Source organism: Cupressus sempervirens, chromosome 3 (genome assembly GCF_028749045.1).
Source record: "Cupressus sempervirens isolate cs-2001-9-10 chromosome 3, ASM2874904v1, whole genome shotgun sequence".
In the NCBI taxonomy this organism is placed as follows: Eukaryota; Viridiplantae; Streptophyta; class Pinopsida; order Cupressales; family Cupressaceae; genus Cupressus; species Cupressus sempervirens.
The window spans coordinates 628,168,644-628,187,344 of record NC_143120.1 but is presented as its reverse complement, the minus strand read 5'-3'; the positions used below and the strand labels follow the sequence as shown (position 1 = coordinate 628,187,344).

The window sequence follows — 18,701 nt, the reverse complement described above, 5'->3', positions numbered from 1 at the left end:
CATATATAAATATATATTATATATAGAATTGGCTTCAATTCACTATGAGGCTAAATTTCTCAACAAAAAATTAAGAATTATTGCTCAACATAAGGTCAAATCAAAGGAAAGGAAATGTTATAAAAGAGTGCCATAATGATTGCAACATATGGCCATGTCAATGATCAGACACTGCCTTCACTCATTGTATTATTTCCCTTTCGTGTTGTAATGTCCCCACCATTAGGGTTAGCTGGGGACATGCAATACCTGCAAATAATGTCAGAACTGAAACAATAATAAATCTAACTATATTATTCTACCCTCTATACTAACCCTGACCTTAAAAGTCATCTCTAGATTGGGTTTCCTAACCCTTAGTTTTTCAACTGTCTTGTCTATAGTGGACCCCTTAAGGTGCACGTATGCATCTGTTGACATCATCAGAATATTTTGTCCATAATGTCAATCTCAAGCATGTCAGTAAGATGAAGATTATATTAATCTCACGTACCAACATTATAGAGATCATATCCATTTAAATAGTGTCGGCCAAATGGGAATTGTGCTCATCTCTAATACCAACTAATTATCCAAGACTTTGTGTTAGCCAAATGGGTAATTACACCCATCTCTAATACTAACACTAAGACTTTGTTTTCCACCTCCATCAGGTTACCCAAATGAACATTTCACCCATCTCTAATACTAACAATAGGAGTTTTGAGTTCCATCTCTTTCATTTTAGACAAATGGTAATTTTACCTATCTCTAATACTGATATGAAGAGTTTGAGATCAATCTACTTCCGCCATAGGAACCATTATTCTTTCACACTCACACACACACACACACACACATGATCAAAAGATTTATATTTACACACAATATGTGTATATAGACATACTCCAATAAAATAAAATATAAATACAAATATATTTATTATTTATAATAACCTCATAATCATATCAATATGCACTTTACATGTAAATGAATTAAAAATTAACACATACCTTTTATAGCTTTTTTCCTATTGAGTAATACTTTCTTGATTTTCCCTTAAGATGAAATATGGATAATTAGCCATACGCTCCCTTTCCCTCATGTGAATGATGGCTGTTATAAATTCAGGGCCATTTAAAATTCCTTTCTTTGTTAATGGAATATTCCCTATTTTTATTTTATCCTTCTTTTATGCCCCTATAATTTCAGTTTTTAAAGCTCCTCTTCAATCGATGGTTTTGAAAGGGATTTAATTATCTTTTGTTTTCTCCATGAAACTCCATGTCAGCTCCCTCTTTCACATTTTTAGTTTAAGGATGAATTTGAATTAAATATTGAAAGGCCCTCAATGTTAGTGAATGCCATGTTACTTGCTAATGGATGGAGTGTCTCCTTGCAGATTTTACTTTATGTATTCCTTATGTTCCGCGTCACCTCCCCTGCTATACTTTTTCCCATCTCCATGATGTGTTTTTATACCACCATGATATGAGGGTCACGATGTATTCAAGGCATATGATAGCCAATATGATTTACATGGTCCTTTGGTATAGCTTCTTGTTTAAAATCTTTAGTTTACTTGGGACTTATTAATTATTTTGATGAAATGACATTATTAATTATTTTTATTTTTATAGTCATATGTTTTATTTAATTATTTATTGAACATTTAATCAATATATATTATGTATTAATTAGTGAGTATCTAATTAGTCACTTCATATGTATGTACGTATTATTATTTTTTAATAGTTCACTTCAATAATTTAAATGCTTATTACAAATTGAGATATCAATTAATATTATTAGATTCCATTTAGAGAGGGCATTACACGTGTCGTTTCCTAATTGGAGTTCATAATTTTAATATTTGTAATCAGGTAAAATCTATATGATCAAGTATCAAAAATGGAAAACTTTTATTTAAGGTAATTTATTTACATTCATTGTCCACAATGCTCCATCACTTTTATTCAAGATATTACACTTGTATAAATTTACAGTCTCCCATTTGCACTTGTTATTCAAAATGTCATATGTATTGAACATTGTATCACTTTGATTCAAGGTAACCCATTTGCACTGCATTCACTACCCAAAATGTTATATTAGACATTCAAAATGTTGTGTCACTTTTATTCAAGATAGCCATTAATATTCATTACCCAAAATAGTGTGCAACTAAACAGCACTCAAATTGACACCACCTTGTTGTATGAAATAAAAAGCATATTGTCATAATGTCATTATGACTTGAAGAAAATTTGCAAAAACAACAATAGCCTTCATCATTACGACCTCCATTTTCCCAATTTCAACCCTCACTTTCCTCCCAAATGAGCCTCACAAGATAGGTGTGTAGCCAGAATAGTGGGGATATGATCACCAAGCAAGATCACAAACACTTTTTCATCATCTCTGCATATGACCTCAGATTTTGTGTGACCAGGCACCATAGATTCAAGATGGGTACCATTACCTAAACATATTGCCCCTAGCTAGTCTACACCAAGAGTATATGAGAATAACATAAGCAAAGGCTTCTTGAATGGCACTCTCCGAAGGGTGAGCAATCGTAGGCTTAGGCGCAACTAGTGACAAAAGCAGCAGGAGACTTCAATAATAATAATCTTTCGTGGCACATTTGATGAACAATTCTACAACTTTAATCTCCAATGCCAAGCCAGCTTCGAACTAAAGACCAGAACCAAAGACACCACAATTAGTCCACGTAGCCTCCAGAAAGTGGCCCCCCATATGCCAAAGTCGAGATGAGGCAATGATTGCTATGCGTACAGTTGTATACACCGCCAAACATTCAATCGTCTTTTTCACCTGCTAAATTTTCCTTGTGCCCTCAAAATTTTGCCCTGTGAAATATTACATTCGTCGGTCTAAGCTTGTTGTATTATAGCCTATCGGCTCCTAATATTTGATTATTCTTTCTTATTTTAATATTTAATTTTAATTTTAATATACAAATTTATCATCATTGTTTATTTATTAATATAATATTATTTCAAGTACAATAATGTTTTAATTAAATTATTATATTTATATAGTATATTATTATTTTAAAAATAGATAACCTCATTTTTACTTTTTTTTAATTCCCTGAGATTCTATTCCAAATTTGTTGCATTCAAGGAAAGGAATCAAACATGGGCTATTCTAGTCAAATGAACAGTTATGGTTTAGTGGGAATCTTATTCCATTATGGGTCAACTTTGACCACTTTCCCACAGAGTGGCCTTCTTATTGGTTTGTGTGGACCCCCTCATTTATGAGAGATTCCCTTCTCTTGACCTAACACTAATTAGCGCTTATGTGGCAAAATATCAGCCACTCCTTGCAATTGATCTTGGTCATCCATTGGAATCTTTGGGCTACCCTCATTTGTAAAAGATGGAATTTAGAGTTTGTTTCTAAAAGCTGGTGCTTGCATGGTTTCTTTGTTTCTTCACTTCGATTAGATTTTCTTTCAAGTTGTTAGTTAAATGAGATTGATAGTATTGTTATAAGTGAAAAAACTATGCTCATCCCTTTTTCTATTACATGATTTCAATGTGTGTAAGGTTGGTCCTGAGATTTCATGTGAATGCTTAGCTTCTATCACTGAATTTGCATTGTTCCATGATGGTGCTTATTGGTGATATGAAATTCTCTTCCAAAACCATTGAAGATTGCACCCTCTTTGTGTAGTTGTTAAATTCGGCAAAGCAAAGTATGGTAGATTTCACTTCAGCAGTCACTATCTTAAAACTCTTAAACCCTTATCTCATTTACTTTCTGCATATTTCATGAACCACCCCCCCCCCACCCTAGAAAAAACATTCATTGCCATATCATCTGAAATCTTTGAAAAATCAGTAATGTTTGAGTCATCTTGAGAAAATTGTGCAAGTCCCTTTCTATTCCCAGCATATCACATCGACCATTGAGTTTATCCACACATAAAAGGAACCTAGGAATTACCTATATATATTTTGCAATCTTAAGATAAAAGGGATTTTGTCCAAGAAGAGATGAGATGGCTTGGTATTTTTTTCTGCATGAGTGTGGTCACAAAACACCCATCAATAGGAGCCATAACCAAGTGCGAGGATCATACCCTCTACTACCCAATTTTTCACTAGAATGGGGAAGAGGAATGTGTAAGTTGTAATTTGTTACATGCCTAGATATGCAACTTATGATGATGATTTTCAAAGAAAATCATTATAAATTCATAACATTTGTCAATCAGTAGCTAACTCTTATATCTAGTTTCACACGATGATGCCATTTTATAATCCATACATATTCAAAAATCAAATCTAATAGAAAACATGTCTTTTAGACTCATTTGAAACATTTTGTAATTGAATAATTATATATACAATGTGTTTTAAGAAATCTAAGTTGTTGAATTTTTTGGGGTCCAAAATTTTGTTTTTACCGAGTTTAACTATGAACTATGCATTTCACAACTAAGATACTTTCTATACATTAACACAACTAGGAAAAACACCATTCTCCTCAAAGTGACCTATAAAAACAATTCCTTCACTTCATTATTGTGGTAAAACTTTCCTATAGCATTTTCATTTTTGAGAAAATATTTAACCAAATTCTAGGTATTTTCATTCTTTCCCATGGTTTATGAATTATTTCCTTGAAGTTAAGTGGGAAAAATAGAAAAGTCCTCTGTCTTCTTAACAATTTTGACCATCACTCTTACCATTCCAAGAATATAGATATTTTTCACAAAACAAAACTATCATATTGTTTTTTTTTATCAAAGTTGGTCAGGGCCACACATATACATAGGTGAGAGTGGAACTTAAGACCTCCTATATGGAGGTCACTCTAGTTAGTCATCCTAATTTCTAGATGTTTCGTCAAAGAAATAATTTAAATGTTCCATCATATGTAAATTTTTCAATTAGTATTTATAATAATTAAAATTCAAATCAGAATTTAAGCTCATGTCTAATGATTAAGAATTGTTGGTAAATTGCTCCTAAACATCATATATGGAACACAACTTTCAAACACCATAAAGAGCTTACAAGACAACTAAGAGCTTAAAGAGATTATCTCACAAAAGATGCAAGTTAAAGTGTACAAAGACCAAATCTTTACTTTCTTTTGCACACAATCAAATGCACTTAACTTAGTAGATAAGGGGGTATGTGCGTCAATTCCTCTCAATTGAAGAATAAATCACAACCTATAGAAATGTTCAACTCAGGAAAAACATACTCGATGGAGTTTTAGGACAAAAGGTTTAAGAGATGTGAGAATGGGCTCAAGGATGGGGGGATCACAAGCTTAGAAATTGGGGATAGCAACCAGTGAGAATCTAGAAATGGAGACCTCGATGGGGTCTAGGGGTAGCAACCCTCATGGGATCTAAGGGACACCATTTTCACAACTTTATCGCTAAACGGAAGAATCAGGTATTGGCACTCTTTTGTCTATAAAATGTCTTTTTAAATAGTTTTTACCTTCTAAGTAGCCCTTGGGTCCACTTTAGCCTTGCACAAATCTCCCTCAAAGCACATTTTAATAAAAACTATTTTTTTCTTTTTGTATTTTTATGTTCGAGCAGCACCTGTGTCCACCTAGGTATAGTTAAAAATCTCGTACTCAACAACTTCTCACCAAGGCCCAAACAAGAAAAAGGAAAAAACTCAATGAGAACTTGGCAACTAGTCGGCAAAAATCCGACTACTTAAAAAATTGCTTAAATTAAATTTCAAATTCATTTGTTTGCAAAATTCAATAGGAGATGCATCTAATGAGTCAGTAAATGACAAAAAAAAAAAAAAAAAACTGAGACTACATATACTTAAATGCAAATTAGGTACAAAATGGCATCCTCATGTGCAATGTTGATGAGTGGTAACCTACTAGTCTGAAGAAATATTAATATAGCAATTTGTCTTTGTAAATATATAAGTAAATACAAGTACAACATCAAAATAGTCTACATCTTCCTCTTCCCCTTCCCAGCAGCTTTAGTAAAAACTACAAGAGAAGTAGGGGGTCTAGTCCTAAGAGTCTATTATGGGTGTGCCTCCTCTAGATAATTGGTTAGGACACAACCTCCATTATAGATGTAGATGATGCTAGAACTAGAAATAACTCCTTACCATCCTCAACCTCTTCGTCCTCAATGTCATCCAATCCTATTGCAAATACACCCTCCTCCATAGTTTGCCTCTCCAAACCGCAAATCTCATCCTTTGTAAACAATGGAGGTTGCTCCTATGATGTCCAGTCACAATAAGGATCTGTATCATCTAAATCAAGTGGACCAGCTGGTGTTTCCTCTACCTTCATTGTGCTCAACAAAAGGTTATACTGCACAAAGATAAGGTCATTGAGATGTCTTTGCACTATAATGTTCTTCTTCGTGCAAATGGCCTCGAACAAGCTCCAATTGCATCGATAATTGGATTTACTACAAGGTTGGAATAAGATTCAAAGGTCAAGAATTTGCAGATTTGGGACATTTCCACCCTAATCATGCCACCAACCATGTGCAAAACAAAATATTGAAGAGTTAGAAAGTAACGTGAAAACATATGTTAACTTTTATCTACTTATCAAGCATGTGGAAGACTCAAAAAAATCCAAATATTATACCTGGGGTTTAAGTGTTTCTTCCTCTTGGCCATGTCTAAAGAGAATAGCTTGCCCCTTGTATTTTGGTACATGTCGAATTCAGAAAAAATGAGGTCTCTCATTTCAACCTCAATTATCATCCTCCACATGCATTCAATGAGGGCCTCCATGACCTCCATTAAGATCTGAGTAGAAAGGTGAAACCGTAAACAAGGGTTGAGGAAGTAACCTATTGCATGAATGCGGTGCTGAAGCTAACTATTCCACCTCATGTCAATGATTTCCCATATAAGGTCAAATTTGAGGATGTCCCCCTTGCAGTAATTTTTTTTAGCCTCCTTGGCTCTATCCATGGCCTCATAAAGATACCCCATTGGGGATTGATTCCCATCTACCAAGTGGAGAACTCTAACCAAAGGCTTCAACACCTACAATTGAAAAGTACAAAGAGATTTATCATTGAAGTTACAAATCAGTAAAAAAAGATTTGAATACAAAAAAATTGAATGTTCAAGTTTTCAAGTTACATCTTTGTAGCTCTTTGAGCAAATTGGTTGTTGAAGACAATGAATGCAACACTTTCTCCATCAGGCTTCTTCAAATTACTTAGCCATGCTTGACTTACAAACAATTACTTCAAAGACATCAAAGAAGTAAGAATACTTTGTAATACAAACCTTGTGACTCGCACTCTTACCAACTCCTTCCCTTGGGTGTGCTCTCTCGTCAAGTAAAGAACTAAAAGGTGTTTCTAGATGTGGTTTATGATCGTTCTTGCATCCTCTAAAACTGGTCTCACCCAAACTAGTTTTCCTATGTCCTCCAAAAGAAGGTGAAGGACATGCATTGCACAAGGTGTCAAAAAAGTGTACTATATTTGTCTTGGAGGATCTTAAATGCTGCCACATATGCTGTTGCATAATTGGTTATGATTTGTACCATACTTCAAAATCTCATTCTTTGCCACTTATTGGCAAGGTAAAAAAAAGATCTTGGCAAATATTGGAGATAAATCGGTAACTTCTAGGGAAAATGTCAAGAATTTTTAAAATGACATTTAATTAGAAATGCACTTTTTTTACAAAGTTCAATAAGGGGATGCATCTGAGTCAATATATGAGTAAACAAACCAAACAAGCTGATCTAGATATATATAAATGCAATATGAAAAAATTGCACCATCATGTGGAATGTCGCTAGTTGGCAGCTATAGTCAAAGACTCTAATCTTTGAAACAAACTAAAAATAGCATATTGTCTTTGTAAAAAGATAAGAAAATACAAATGTCAAGTGCAATATGTATCTAGTCTACATCTTCCTCTTCCCCTTCCCAATAGCTCTAGTAAAAACAATGAGTGGGAGGGGGTCTAAGCCTAGCAGTCCACTATGCTTGTAGTTGTAGCTCGATATCCATCCTAGACGTAGCTGGTGCTAGCATTGGCATTCACAATGACTACTCATCATCTATATCCTCACTCTTAGTGTCCTCAATCTCCTCACTCTTGCTGCCCTCCTAAATATCATCCAATCTCGGTGCAAAACCACCATCCTCCATAGCCTGCCTCTCCAAATCATAAATGTCATCCTTTGTGAACAATGGAGGTTGCTCTTGTGTTGTCTAATCGTCATAAAGATCTATGTCCTCTAGATCAAGTGGATCAACTGGTGATGACTCTACATTTCTTATGCGCAATTTGAGTTATATTGTACAAAGACAAGGTCATTGGGGCATTTATGTGCCAAATTGTTCCTCTTCTTTGTGTGAATGGCTTCAAATAAGCTCCACTTCCCTCACAATTGGATGAGTTGGCTGATATAAGATGCGAAGGGAAATTTTTTTGCAAATTTGGAATATTTCCACCCCAATTTTGCCACCAAGCATTTGCAAAATAAATATTTAAGAGTTAGAAAGCAAGGTGAGAACATGTTTTTGTAACTTAGTTTTTATCTACTTATCAAGCATGTGAAAGATTCCAAAATCCAAATATTTTACCTCAAGTTTAAGTGTTTTCTCCTCTCCTTTCCAAGTCTACGGAGAATAGCTTGCCCATTGCATTTTGATAAACTTCCATCTCGGCCACAATGAGGTCTCTCACCTCAATGTCGAGTACCATCCTCTGCATGCATTTAGTGAAGCCCTCAACAACCTCTCCACTGGAAACCCCGTACGATGGAGAGGCGAAACCAAGGGTTGAGAAAATACACCGCCTCATGAATGAGTTGGTGGAGCTGATTGTTCCACCTCCTATCAATAATTGCCCATCTGGGGTCAAATTTTAGGTTGTCCCCCTATAGTGATTTCTTATAGCCTCTTTGCCCCTATCCGTGGCCTCATAAAGATATCCCATTGGGATTTGTTCCCCATCTACAAAGCGGACAACTTTGACCAAGGGCTCTACCACCTACAATTGAAATGTAGAAAACAATTATCATTACTCAGAGACTAGGGTTATTAATTTATAATGAATGACTTGATTATTGAATACAAAAAATTAAATATTCAACTTTTGAAGTTTCCAAGTCACCTTCACAATTTTTGTAGCTTCATCAAAAAAGTGATTGTCAAAGACAATGCATGCAATACTTTGTTCGTCAAACTTCTTTGAATAACTTGAGTCTAGCCATGGTTGATTCACAAACAATTGCTTCAACGAAGTCAAAGAACTAATAAGACTTTGCAATGTTAAGAAAATCATTGCGAACCCGGTACCACTGATCTAACCAACTCCTTCCCGTGGGTGTATTCTCTCATCATGCAAAAGACCCAAGGGTGATTATAGATATATTTTGTTACCTTCCTTGTATCCTCTACAATTGGTCACATGCAATCCAATTTCCCTATATCCTCTAAAATAAGGTCAATAACATGTGCTGAACAAGGAGACCAAAAGAATGTGCAATACTTGTCTTGTAAGATCCTACCTGTTGCCACATATGTCGTTGCATTGTTTGTTGTTATTTGCACTGCATTAGCAGCCCCAAAGTGCATCAGAACATGCTCTAGCATAAGAGCCAAAGTTCCAATCGTCTTTCCCTTGTCTAAGGCATCCAAAGATTTCATGAAGACCACTTGATCCTTGCAACAAACCAAAAAAATGATGGTGGTACGGTTTCTTCCATCTGTCCATCCATCTAAAAGTATGATGCAGCCAAATTGTTTCCATTGTAATTTGTTATCTTCAACCACATCTTTAGCCCTAGAAATAGCATCTTTGACCGATATACAAGCACAAAATAAAAATGACATTTAGTACACAACTTTGATCAAAAAAAAATACATTCAACAAAAATAAGTAAATTTTAAAACTATAAAAGTATTAAATTTGAAACAAGTGAACTAACCTCCCACTCAAGTCTATAGGAGTAGGTGCCTTGTTGTAATAACCCCAATTGGTTATAGCTTAGAAGAACTCCAAATTCTTTACAAATTAGTGGTTTGACATATCGTCAAACACTTGGCAAGCGCGCTCATGGTAACACTAACACAATTAACTGAATTCTACCCAAATGTTTGTCATAGCAGGCATTCCACATTGGACGCAACCCTTCAAATACAACATTGCCAACTGGTAGAAATCTCTCTAAAACCACTATCACAGCAAGGCATTCACGTCCCCAATACACAGGTCAAACGTTGCACAGTAGTATGGCCAGGATGATCGAACAGGGTTGTAAACTTGAATAGAAACCCCACGCCTAAACCAGGAACCACCGTTGGGATTCAATGTTGAATGAACTTTCCCAAAAAATGAAATCACAACACCCCCCAAAGACAGGTCGAACCCTCAGCAACAAATGAATTGAATGCTTAACAGTCCCCAAATTACTATCATGAATTTTGAATCCTCAATTACAATGAAAACAAGAGGAGAAATCACCGATAATTCAAACTAAGAATCTCTAAACAGATCCATCATACCTCAGCAAAATCATTGCTTCTCAGCCAATCAATAGAGAAGATGCTCACAATTCACATTTGCAAATCAATACCACTTTACCTCAACGGTGGATTGATAATCAGAAAATTAGAAACCCTCACAAGCAACAAAAGAAAAATAGTCAATTAGATGCCTTCTCTCCAAATGGGCTCATTGTTATGACACAATTCAGCACTTAGATTCTTCTTCACACTTTTCACTTAAGAAGCTTCATCTTCACAATTTTGTTTTATAACATTAAATAGCATAAAGTGCCTCAATAATAATAAAGCATCATTAATTGATTAATAAATATGAACCCATCAATAAATAACGCCATCCAATGTAGATGATGACCAACTGCTAGTGCCACCAACGACACTGCCAAATATGGCAACTACCCAAAACAAACTTACTAAAAATAGCAAGACCACAATTAAGACCCTCAAATCCCTACTGTCATCCTATGAGGGTCACAATGATGAACTAAATAATCCAACTGCAAAGAGCTACTAAAAAAGGGGGCATTACAATCCTTCCTCCCTAAGATTGCTTGTCCTCAAGCAATCCTGGAGCGAAATGAACATCATAGTCCACCTAGATCCCGAGGGTAAAAGGTGTGTAATATCCCTATTGTGTACAACCAACTCCTGTAGCACCAACACCCAAATCACTAATATCAATAACGGAATCATTCAGAAACTAACTGCAGGCACTGGTGAAGCCAACAACTCATCAAAGCTTGACCCAACCGAAGCAACATCTCTGTCAAATAACTGACACTCCTACCCAACTGCACTACAGAGATGGTAACAACCATAGGTACTTGAACTCTGCCACCGACTCCACCCTTTGCTAAATTATCCAGGGTGTGTGGATATTGCAAGTGACTAACCTACAGCTACTGATCCCATCTACAAAAGATGGTGCTAACCCATCCCTAATGGATGGTATGAAACTGGCACCAACCCATACTAGCGTGAAACCAAATCCTCTACCTATGGCTCAAAAGTGAAATGATAAGCACTCCTCACTGTGTAACACTAGTAGAAAGCCCCAATCTCCGTCAAAGGCTCATCGATACCAAATTGAGAATTAGGAGATGGCTCTAATCTCTGACTATGAACCACTAGTCGGGTAGGATCCTAGGCAACCCTCTCAGCAAACCCAACCACAAAATCCATGTTGGGAAGCATTGTAGCCAAGGTCTCTACAATCTTTCCCACTAATCCTCATATAGCACAAGAGCCTCCGATGAGAGTACCCTTAGACATTATGTATGAACCCTCTCGCAAATCAAAACTCTCAAGTAAATACTCCATGAATGACACAATGCAATCGAAATTATATGTGGAAGTGTCAACCAACTCCCCTACAATCCATTGTTGATCCCTTTGAGATTGTGGCACTACCAATTGTCTGATGCTATCAGCTATATGAGATGAAATAACAGATTTACTTTTGCCAAAAGGAAACAAATCTCAGCATGAAAGCATGAAACCAAATCCTCTACCTGTGGCTCAAAAGTGAAATGATAAGTACTCCTCACTGTGTAACACTGGTAGAAAGCCCCAATCTCTGTCAGAGGCTCATCGATACCAAATTGAGAATCAGGAGATGGCTCTAATCTTTGAGTATGAACCACTAGTCGGGTAGGATCCTGGAAAACCCTCTCAGCAAACCCAACAACAAAATCCATGTTGGGAAGCATTGTAGCCAAGGTCTCTACAATCTTTCCCACTAATCATCATATAGCACAAGAGCCTCCGATGAGAGTACCCTTACACATTATGTATGAACCCTTCTACAAATTAGAACTCTCAAGTAAATACTCCATGAATGACACAATGAAATTGAAATTATATGTGGAAGTGTCAACCAACTCCCCTGCAATCCATTGTTTATCCCTCTGAGATTGCGGCACTGCCAATTGTCTAATGCTATTAGCTATATGAGATGAAATAACAGATTTACTTCTGCCAAAAGGAAACAAATCTCCATGAGAGCTCGTCCCAAATTAGATGGCAACCCGCCCAAGTCCTATGAAGAAGCGGGAGTAGTGTCAGGAACTAGCACATGACTCTAAAGGATTCACTATTATCCCATCAAGTCTTCAAGACTATCATAACCTTCTCTACACCATCTTTCAGTGCGCTAACTACTATAGAACCTAGCACAATACAAAACACTTTGCAGCCCACCACTGTTGCTCTCATCTCCTCTGCATCTATTGCACTCCCAACCCAAATGGATGCAACTGCCTCACCCCTATCTGTGGAAGTTAACTCGCCACCAACCACCACTATATGTAATTGAACTGGGTTTGGAACTAGTGTGGAGTGAACAGGCTCCAACTCTGCGGTAACCTCATCCAAACGTAATGGTGACTCCTGGAGATCCATTTGAGTATGCCGAAAAGAGTCCACAGTCACCTCAAGCTCATGGGTGAGCTCCACCACCTCCTCCTCTTTCCCTAACAATGTTTTACAATAGGCGCTCCCCCACTCCGGAAGGTAATCCCTGTCAGCTTCCAACTATGAATAATTATATTCCAAGATCTTGATGGCCTCTCGAAGTGAATAAAGCTCTGCTAGGGAAAAGCAACTATCATTGTGCTAGTTTGTCATAGCAACACCCTAACCAAATGCAGCCAACATTTGCCCAAATAGCATCATAATGCTCCAAAACTAAAAGGATATCATTATCACTCATCTTCAACTGACTGGTCGCATGGTATCTCTGTAACCCCAACTCCTACATAAGTTCTTTATCTTGTTAACTGCACTATGATAGGAAACTGAATCAAAACTCTTAACCACAAGATCACTCACCTCATGTGTGTTACCATCCTCGCACACATCCACAACTAAGGTAGTGCTACCGGGTACCTCCACCAACACCTCCTCTGAAGACATGGAAGTTGAAGTTGTATCGAACTTCTCACTCGTCTCTTCTTCACCCTCAATAACAAATACTTGTAAATATCGATCTTGGGATCCATCCAAAAACTCCTCAGAATCATCACCCAGCAGCTAGTGAGGAATACCAAACTTGCTCCAACTCATAACATCCTCAAATGAATCGTCAAGGGTGTCCATAATGCTGGTATCCATATCTCCTAATAGAGTCCCCATTGTTGTCACCTGACGCTGCATACATGGCTCAGTGTCATGCTGAGAATCAAAAATAATGGAGCGTAAAACATCAACTGACTCCTCTATAACATCCAAACCACAAGTATCATAGCTGGATAGCTCCATGCTATCATTTGTCCCACCTAAGAAAGATGTTGCCTCCTACTCTGAGTCAAAATTGCGATAATTGTCATATAAATTAGATCTCACACTCTCTGCACAATCTCCAAGAACAATCCCTTCCTCAAGAAAGCCTTAACAATCAATGGGAACAACTGCCTCAACAACCACCACACTATCAGCAACATCAACTCTAGAGTCCTCAAACCGATGAAGCTCAATACTCCCGTTCACTGATGACACTAACACATCCACATGTCCCTGTGCCATAAGTCCATCATCATAACTACAGTGAGGACAAGTGGTTGTAGTACTACGTACAGGCTCATCCACATCATGAACTCCTATCGGGGAGAAATCAAGCCTCCGTCCCTGCACCATATCCATTGTACCTAGATTCAACAATCTAACCTCCATCCTATTCTAATGTAACTTAAATCTTTCCATCCTCTCCCATGGAGCATCTTTTCTCTTACTATTTTCTTCACTACTTCGTCGACTCCCAAAGCTACTAGTTCTCCTATGTCCATCCATGGCTGCAAAATGTGAGAGTGCTGGCCACTCCAATTACAACTGCAGATAAGAAAAAATAATGAATTTTGTACCCTGCAGGACGGCAGGAAACCACTCTGATACCACTATAAGAACCCCAACTAGTTATAGCTTAGACAAACACCAACTTCTTTAGGAATTTGTGGTTTGACATTTCATCAAACACTTGGCAAGCAAGCTCATGGTAACGCTTACACAATTAATTGAATTCTTGGGCCAACTGAATAACCATGTGTAGTTTGAATGTTTGTGCTTTTAAGAAATCTATAGAATGTTGAAGTTCACCAGAAAGAATAGACAACTAAAATACCATATTGAATTTCCTTGCTATTCCAACCACACGTGCCAGACTGAATTTTTAGCAACTAATAATCACTAACCATTATTTCAACAACAAATAGCGAATTACAAGGACTTACTAAAATTTGATAATCCCTTGGTTCGATTTTGCAGAAAGGACTGGAAATAGTCTCCATTCGATCTATTTTATATCATCCACAAAGCCACCTGGTATGAGCTATAATTTGCAGCAACTCCCCCAAATAAGTCATAGGCCTGAGTATGCCTTTGCCGCCTAGGAATGTCACTTAAATGTTGCCTAGATGCTTGTCGTAGCAGGCCTTCCGTGTTGGATGCAGCACTTCAAATACAATGTTGCCAGCTGGTAAAAATGTCATTAAAACCACTGTCACAGCAAGGCATTCACATCCCCAATACACAAGACGAACGTTGCACAGTAAGATGCCCAGGATGATCAAACAAGGTAAACTTGCATAGAAACCCCACGCCTAAGCTAGGAACCACCGTTGGGATTCAATGTTGAACGAACTTCCCAGAAAATCAAATCACAACCCCCCCCAGCCAAAGACAGGTTGAACCCTCAGCAACAAATAAATTGGATGCTTAACAGTCCCCAAATTACTATCATGAATTTTGACTCCTCAATTACAGTGAAAACATGAGAAGTCACCCAAAATTCAAACTAAGAATTTCAGAACAAATCAATTATACCTCAGCGAAAACTTTGCTTCTCAACCACAATCTAAAACAATAGAGAAGACACTCACAATTCAGATTTGCAAATCAATACCACTTTACCTCAGCAGTGGATTGATAATCAGAAACTTAGAAAGCCTCACAAGCAAGAAAAGAAAAATAGTCAATTGGATGCGTTTCTCTCCAAATGGGCTCATTTATAACACAATTCAGCACCTAGCTTTCTCTTCACACTTTTCACTTAAGAAGCCTCACGATTCTGTCTTACAACATTAAATAACATAAAGTGCCTTAATAATAATAAAGCTAATTAATTAATAAATATGAACCCATCAATAAACAACTCCATCCAATGCAGAGAATAGCCAGCTACTAGTGCCACCAACCGCATTGCCAAAAATGGCAACTGCCCAAAATAGACTTACTAAAAATAGCAAGTCCACAACTGAGACCCTCAAATCCCCACTATCAACTCACGAGGGTTGCGATTATGAGCTGACCAAGCCAACTTCAGAGACCTACTAAAAATGGGCACATTACACTTGTACCCCTTTCCCACCACCGTACAACCAATCACAAAATTAAAAAAATAAGGACTTGTTGCAACATTGAAGGGATGTTGTTAAAATACCAAAAATTGGAACATTGAATGTCAACTTGCCGATGCACATTGTTGTTCCATCTAGTTTCCTCCCGTGTTGGTTGTGCTCTAGGTGTGTTTCTATAGACAACAAAAACCATCAAGAGAAGATTTTGTGGTCTGCTAGAACCAGCGAAAGTGAAAGTTGAGTGGATGGTAGGTGGGCAGATTCGTGGGCCATGAATAGAGCCCACTATGACCTCAACTACTGCTTCTTCATCAAGGGTGATTGGAATACTTGGTTACAACCCACATCATTTCATTAAGATCATTGTTTTAGCACAATACAAACTAATACTGGTGATTAGAAAGTAATAATGATTCTAAAATATAATCACTTTTCCATCAAAATGCCAAAATCAAAAATGATGGAATGGCCTCTTCTAGGGTCATTTTAGGGTTTAGGAGAAAAAAACAATGTAAATATAACATGTTAGAATGTGCTTTTAAGTGATTTTGTTTTTTTAAAACATTTGTTTAGACGTTGGGCTCTTGGATGCGCCCAAGTGTCATATGGATGCCACTCGGAAGCACATCCGGGTGCCCAAGATGAGCTTCTAGGTGGCATCCACAAGGCATCCGGCTCCACTTCAGCCTCACCAAGCTTCCGCTTCTACCTCCAAGCCAAAACCGTATGCATTAGGGTAATAGCCCCAACTGGCTATAGCTTAATAAAACACCAATTTTCTTACTAGTCAGTTGTTTGACATTTTGTCAAACATTTTGCAAGCAAACTCTTTATCCAAAGTTGTCAAATACAATTCGGACTTTGAATTTTAGAATGAACAATTTATTAAATTGCAAATAAGAGTCACAATAAAGCCAAGGTAAATGTTCAAAGAAGTATCAAATCACTATATTTCAGTATGAAAACTTGTGTTGAACAACAACCATTCACATTATATCTCAGAATTCCCTAGAATTTATCTATTCCAACCAAACTTCAATCAATAGAAAATTAATTCTTCACAAATAGAAGAGAAACCTGTGTGAGCGTAATAATAATTATGGTCTGATTAGATTGCACCTCACATCACAATGTTGGTCACTCCTTCCAGCATGGATGCAAATCCTTCTTCTCACAGCAAGCCTCCAAATAATGTTAAGCAACTTCTAGGCAATGCTACGCAAGCTCCCAGCCAGGCACAACCCTTCAGGATGTTAACACAGGCCTTTAAAAACAAATGGCAGGCTTCTAAATATGCAACTCTGACCTCTAAAACTTCAAACAGCCCCTTCAAATTTATACAAAGGCCTCCAGATTTGAATGCAGCCCTATTTCAAACACAAACTGCTACCCTATGGGCAAGATGGCAGCCTCATAATCACAAATTTGACCCACAAAATTAAATCGCAGATGTATATGTATGGAGACCAAATTGATATCATCACCCAGATGCCTTCAGCGCTTCTCAGCAACAGCATATACAGTACGAAGACTACAACAAATTCAAACTTAGACAATTCTCAGTAGGCAAGAGGTCCTTCCAACCACAGTAATCACAGCTTCCGGAAGACACTCACTAATTCTTGTACTTTAATACACGATACTTCAGCTATGGATTAAATGCACAACTCACAATCTCAGATCAAACCCTTATACCACAACAAGAGCAAAAAAAAAACAACTCATAAAAGTCACAAAGACCATAAAAGTAAATCAAATAATATTCAATCAGATGTTTTTTCCTTCACAAAGAGCTCATATTTAATATCTCCAAATGGACTTTTGTTTCCAAAAATGTAACTTCACTCACAAAGCTTCTCCAACACATCATCACTTTATAACATTTAATACTTGGCTTAGGCATATAATTAATTAAATAAATGAACCCTTCCAATGATAACTCAACCCTCAACTAAGTTAAATTATAACTTTATAATAAGCCATTTAACGATTTAATAATATTTTGGCCACTAAAAACACAACTCCTCCCAAAATACTCATCATTTAAATATGTTGTCTGAAATAGGAGTCACACCTATTGTTTCTCCTTGTGACGAAATGCACTTTCTAAAAATAGAAAGGGTCCATCTCAATCAACACCCAACTTACCACAAATAGTAAGTATACAAAACTAAAGCCCAAACAAAGTCCAATCTAAGCCAAACGAAGTCCAATCTGAGTCAAATGAAGTCCAATCTGAGCCAAACGAAGACCACCATGTAACTCACTGAATTGTGGAGAAAATAAGACCCTCCCAAACCAAGCCACGGCCTCAGAAGACCCTCTATCCACAATAATTAGCCTACGAGGATCACAATAATAGGCTAATCCCTGAAACTCTGACACTGCTGAAAATGGGGACATTACAATCAATATCCTAGGATAAATCCAAAGAAATATTCCATGATGATTTACCATGCCTAGTGAATCTCCTTATTAAAGGCTCTAAGAGGTATCTAGAAGATTATATTAAGATGACTATAAAATTTGATCAGTAAAGTGACTCTCGATGCACTTTCGGGTGGCATCCATAGGGAACCAAGCTCCGCCTCTGCCTCATCGTGCTTCCGCTTCTGCCTCCGCACCAAAACCCTGCACATCGATATCCTAAGATAAATCCAAAGAAGCATTCCATGATGATTTACAGCGCCCAATGAATCTCCTTATTAAAGGCTCTAAAAGATATCTAGAAGATTATATTAAGCCGACAGTAAATATTAATTTATAAAAATAATAATATTTTTTAATATTTTTATTCCACTTTATTTTAAAATAAATATATTAATTGAATTTTCTTATTT

The 18,701-nt window shown here is 36.9% G+C and overlaps 1 protein-coding gene across 2 annotated transcripts in view; it reads right to left on the bottom strand.

Annotated features, from left to right (window-relative positions):
- The window catches only part of LOC149568254 (kihadalactone A synthase LFS-like), a 173,023-nt gene that overhangs the window by 133,642 nt on the left and 20,680 nt on the right, over positions 1-18,701 (bottom strand). The gene's annotated exons all lie outside the window — the stretch shown is intronic.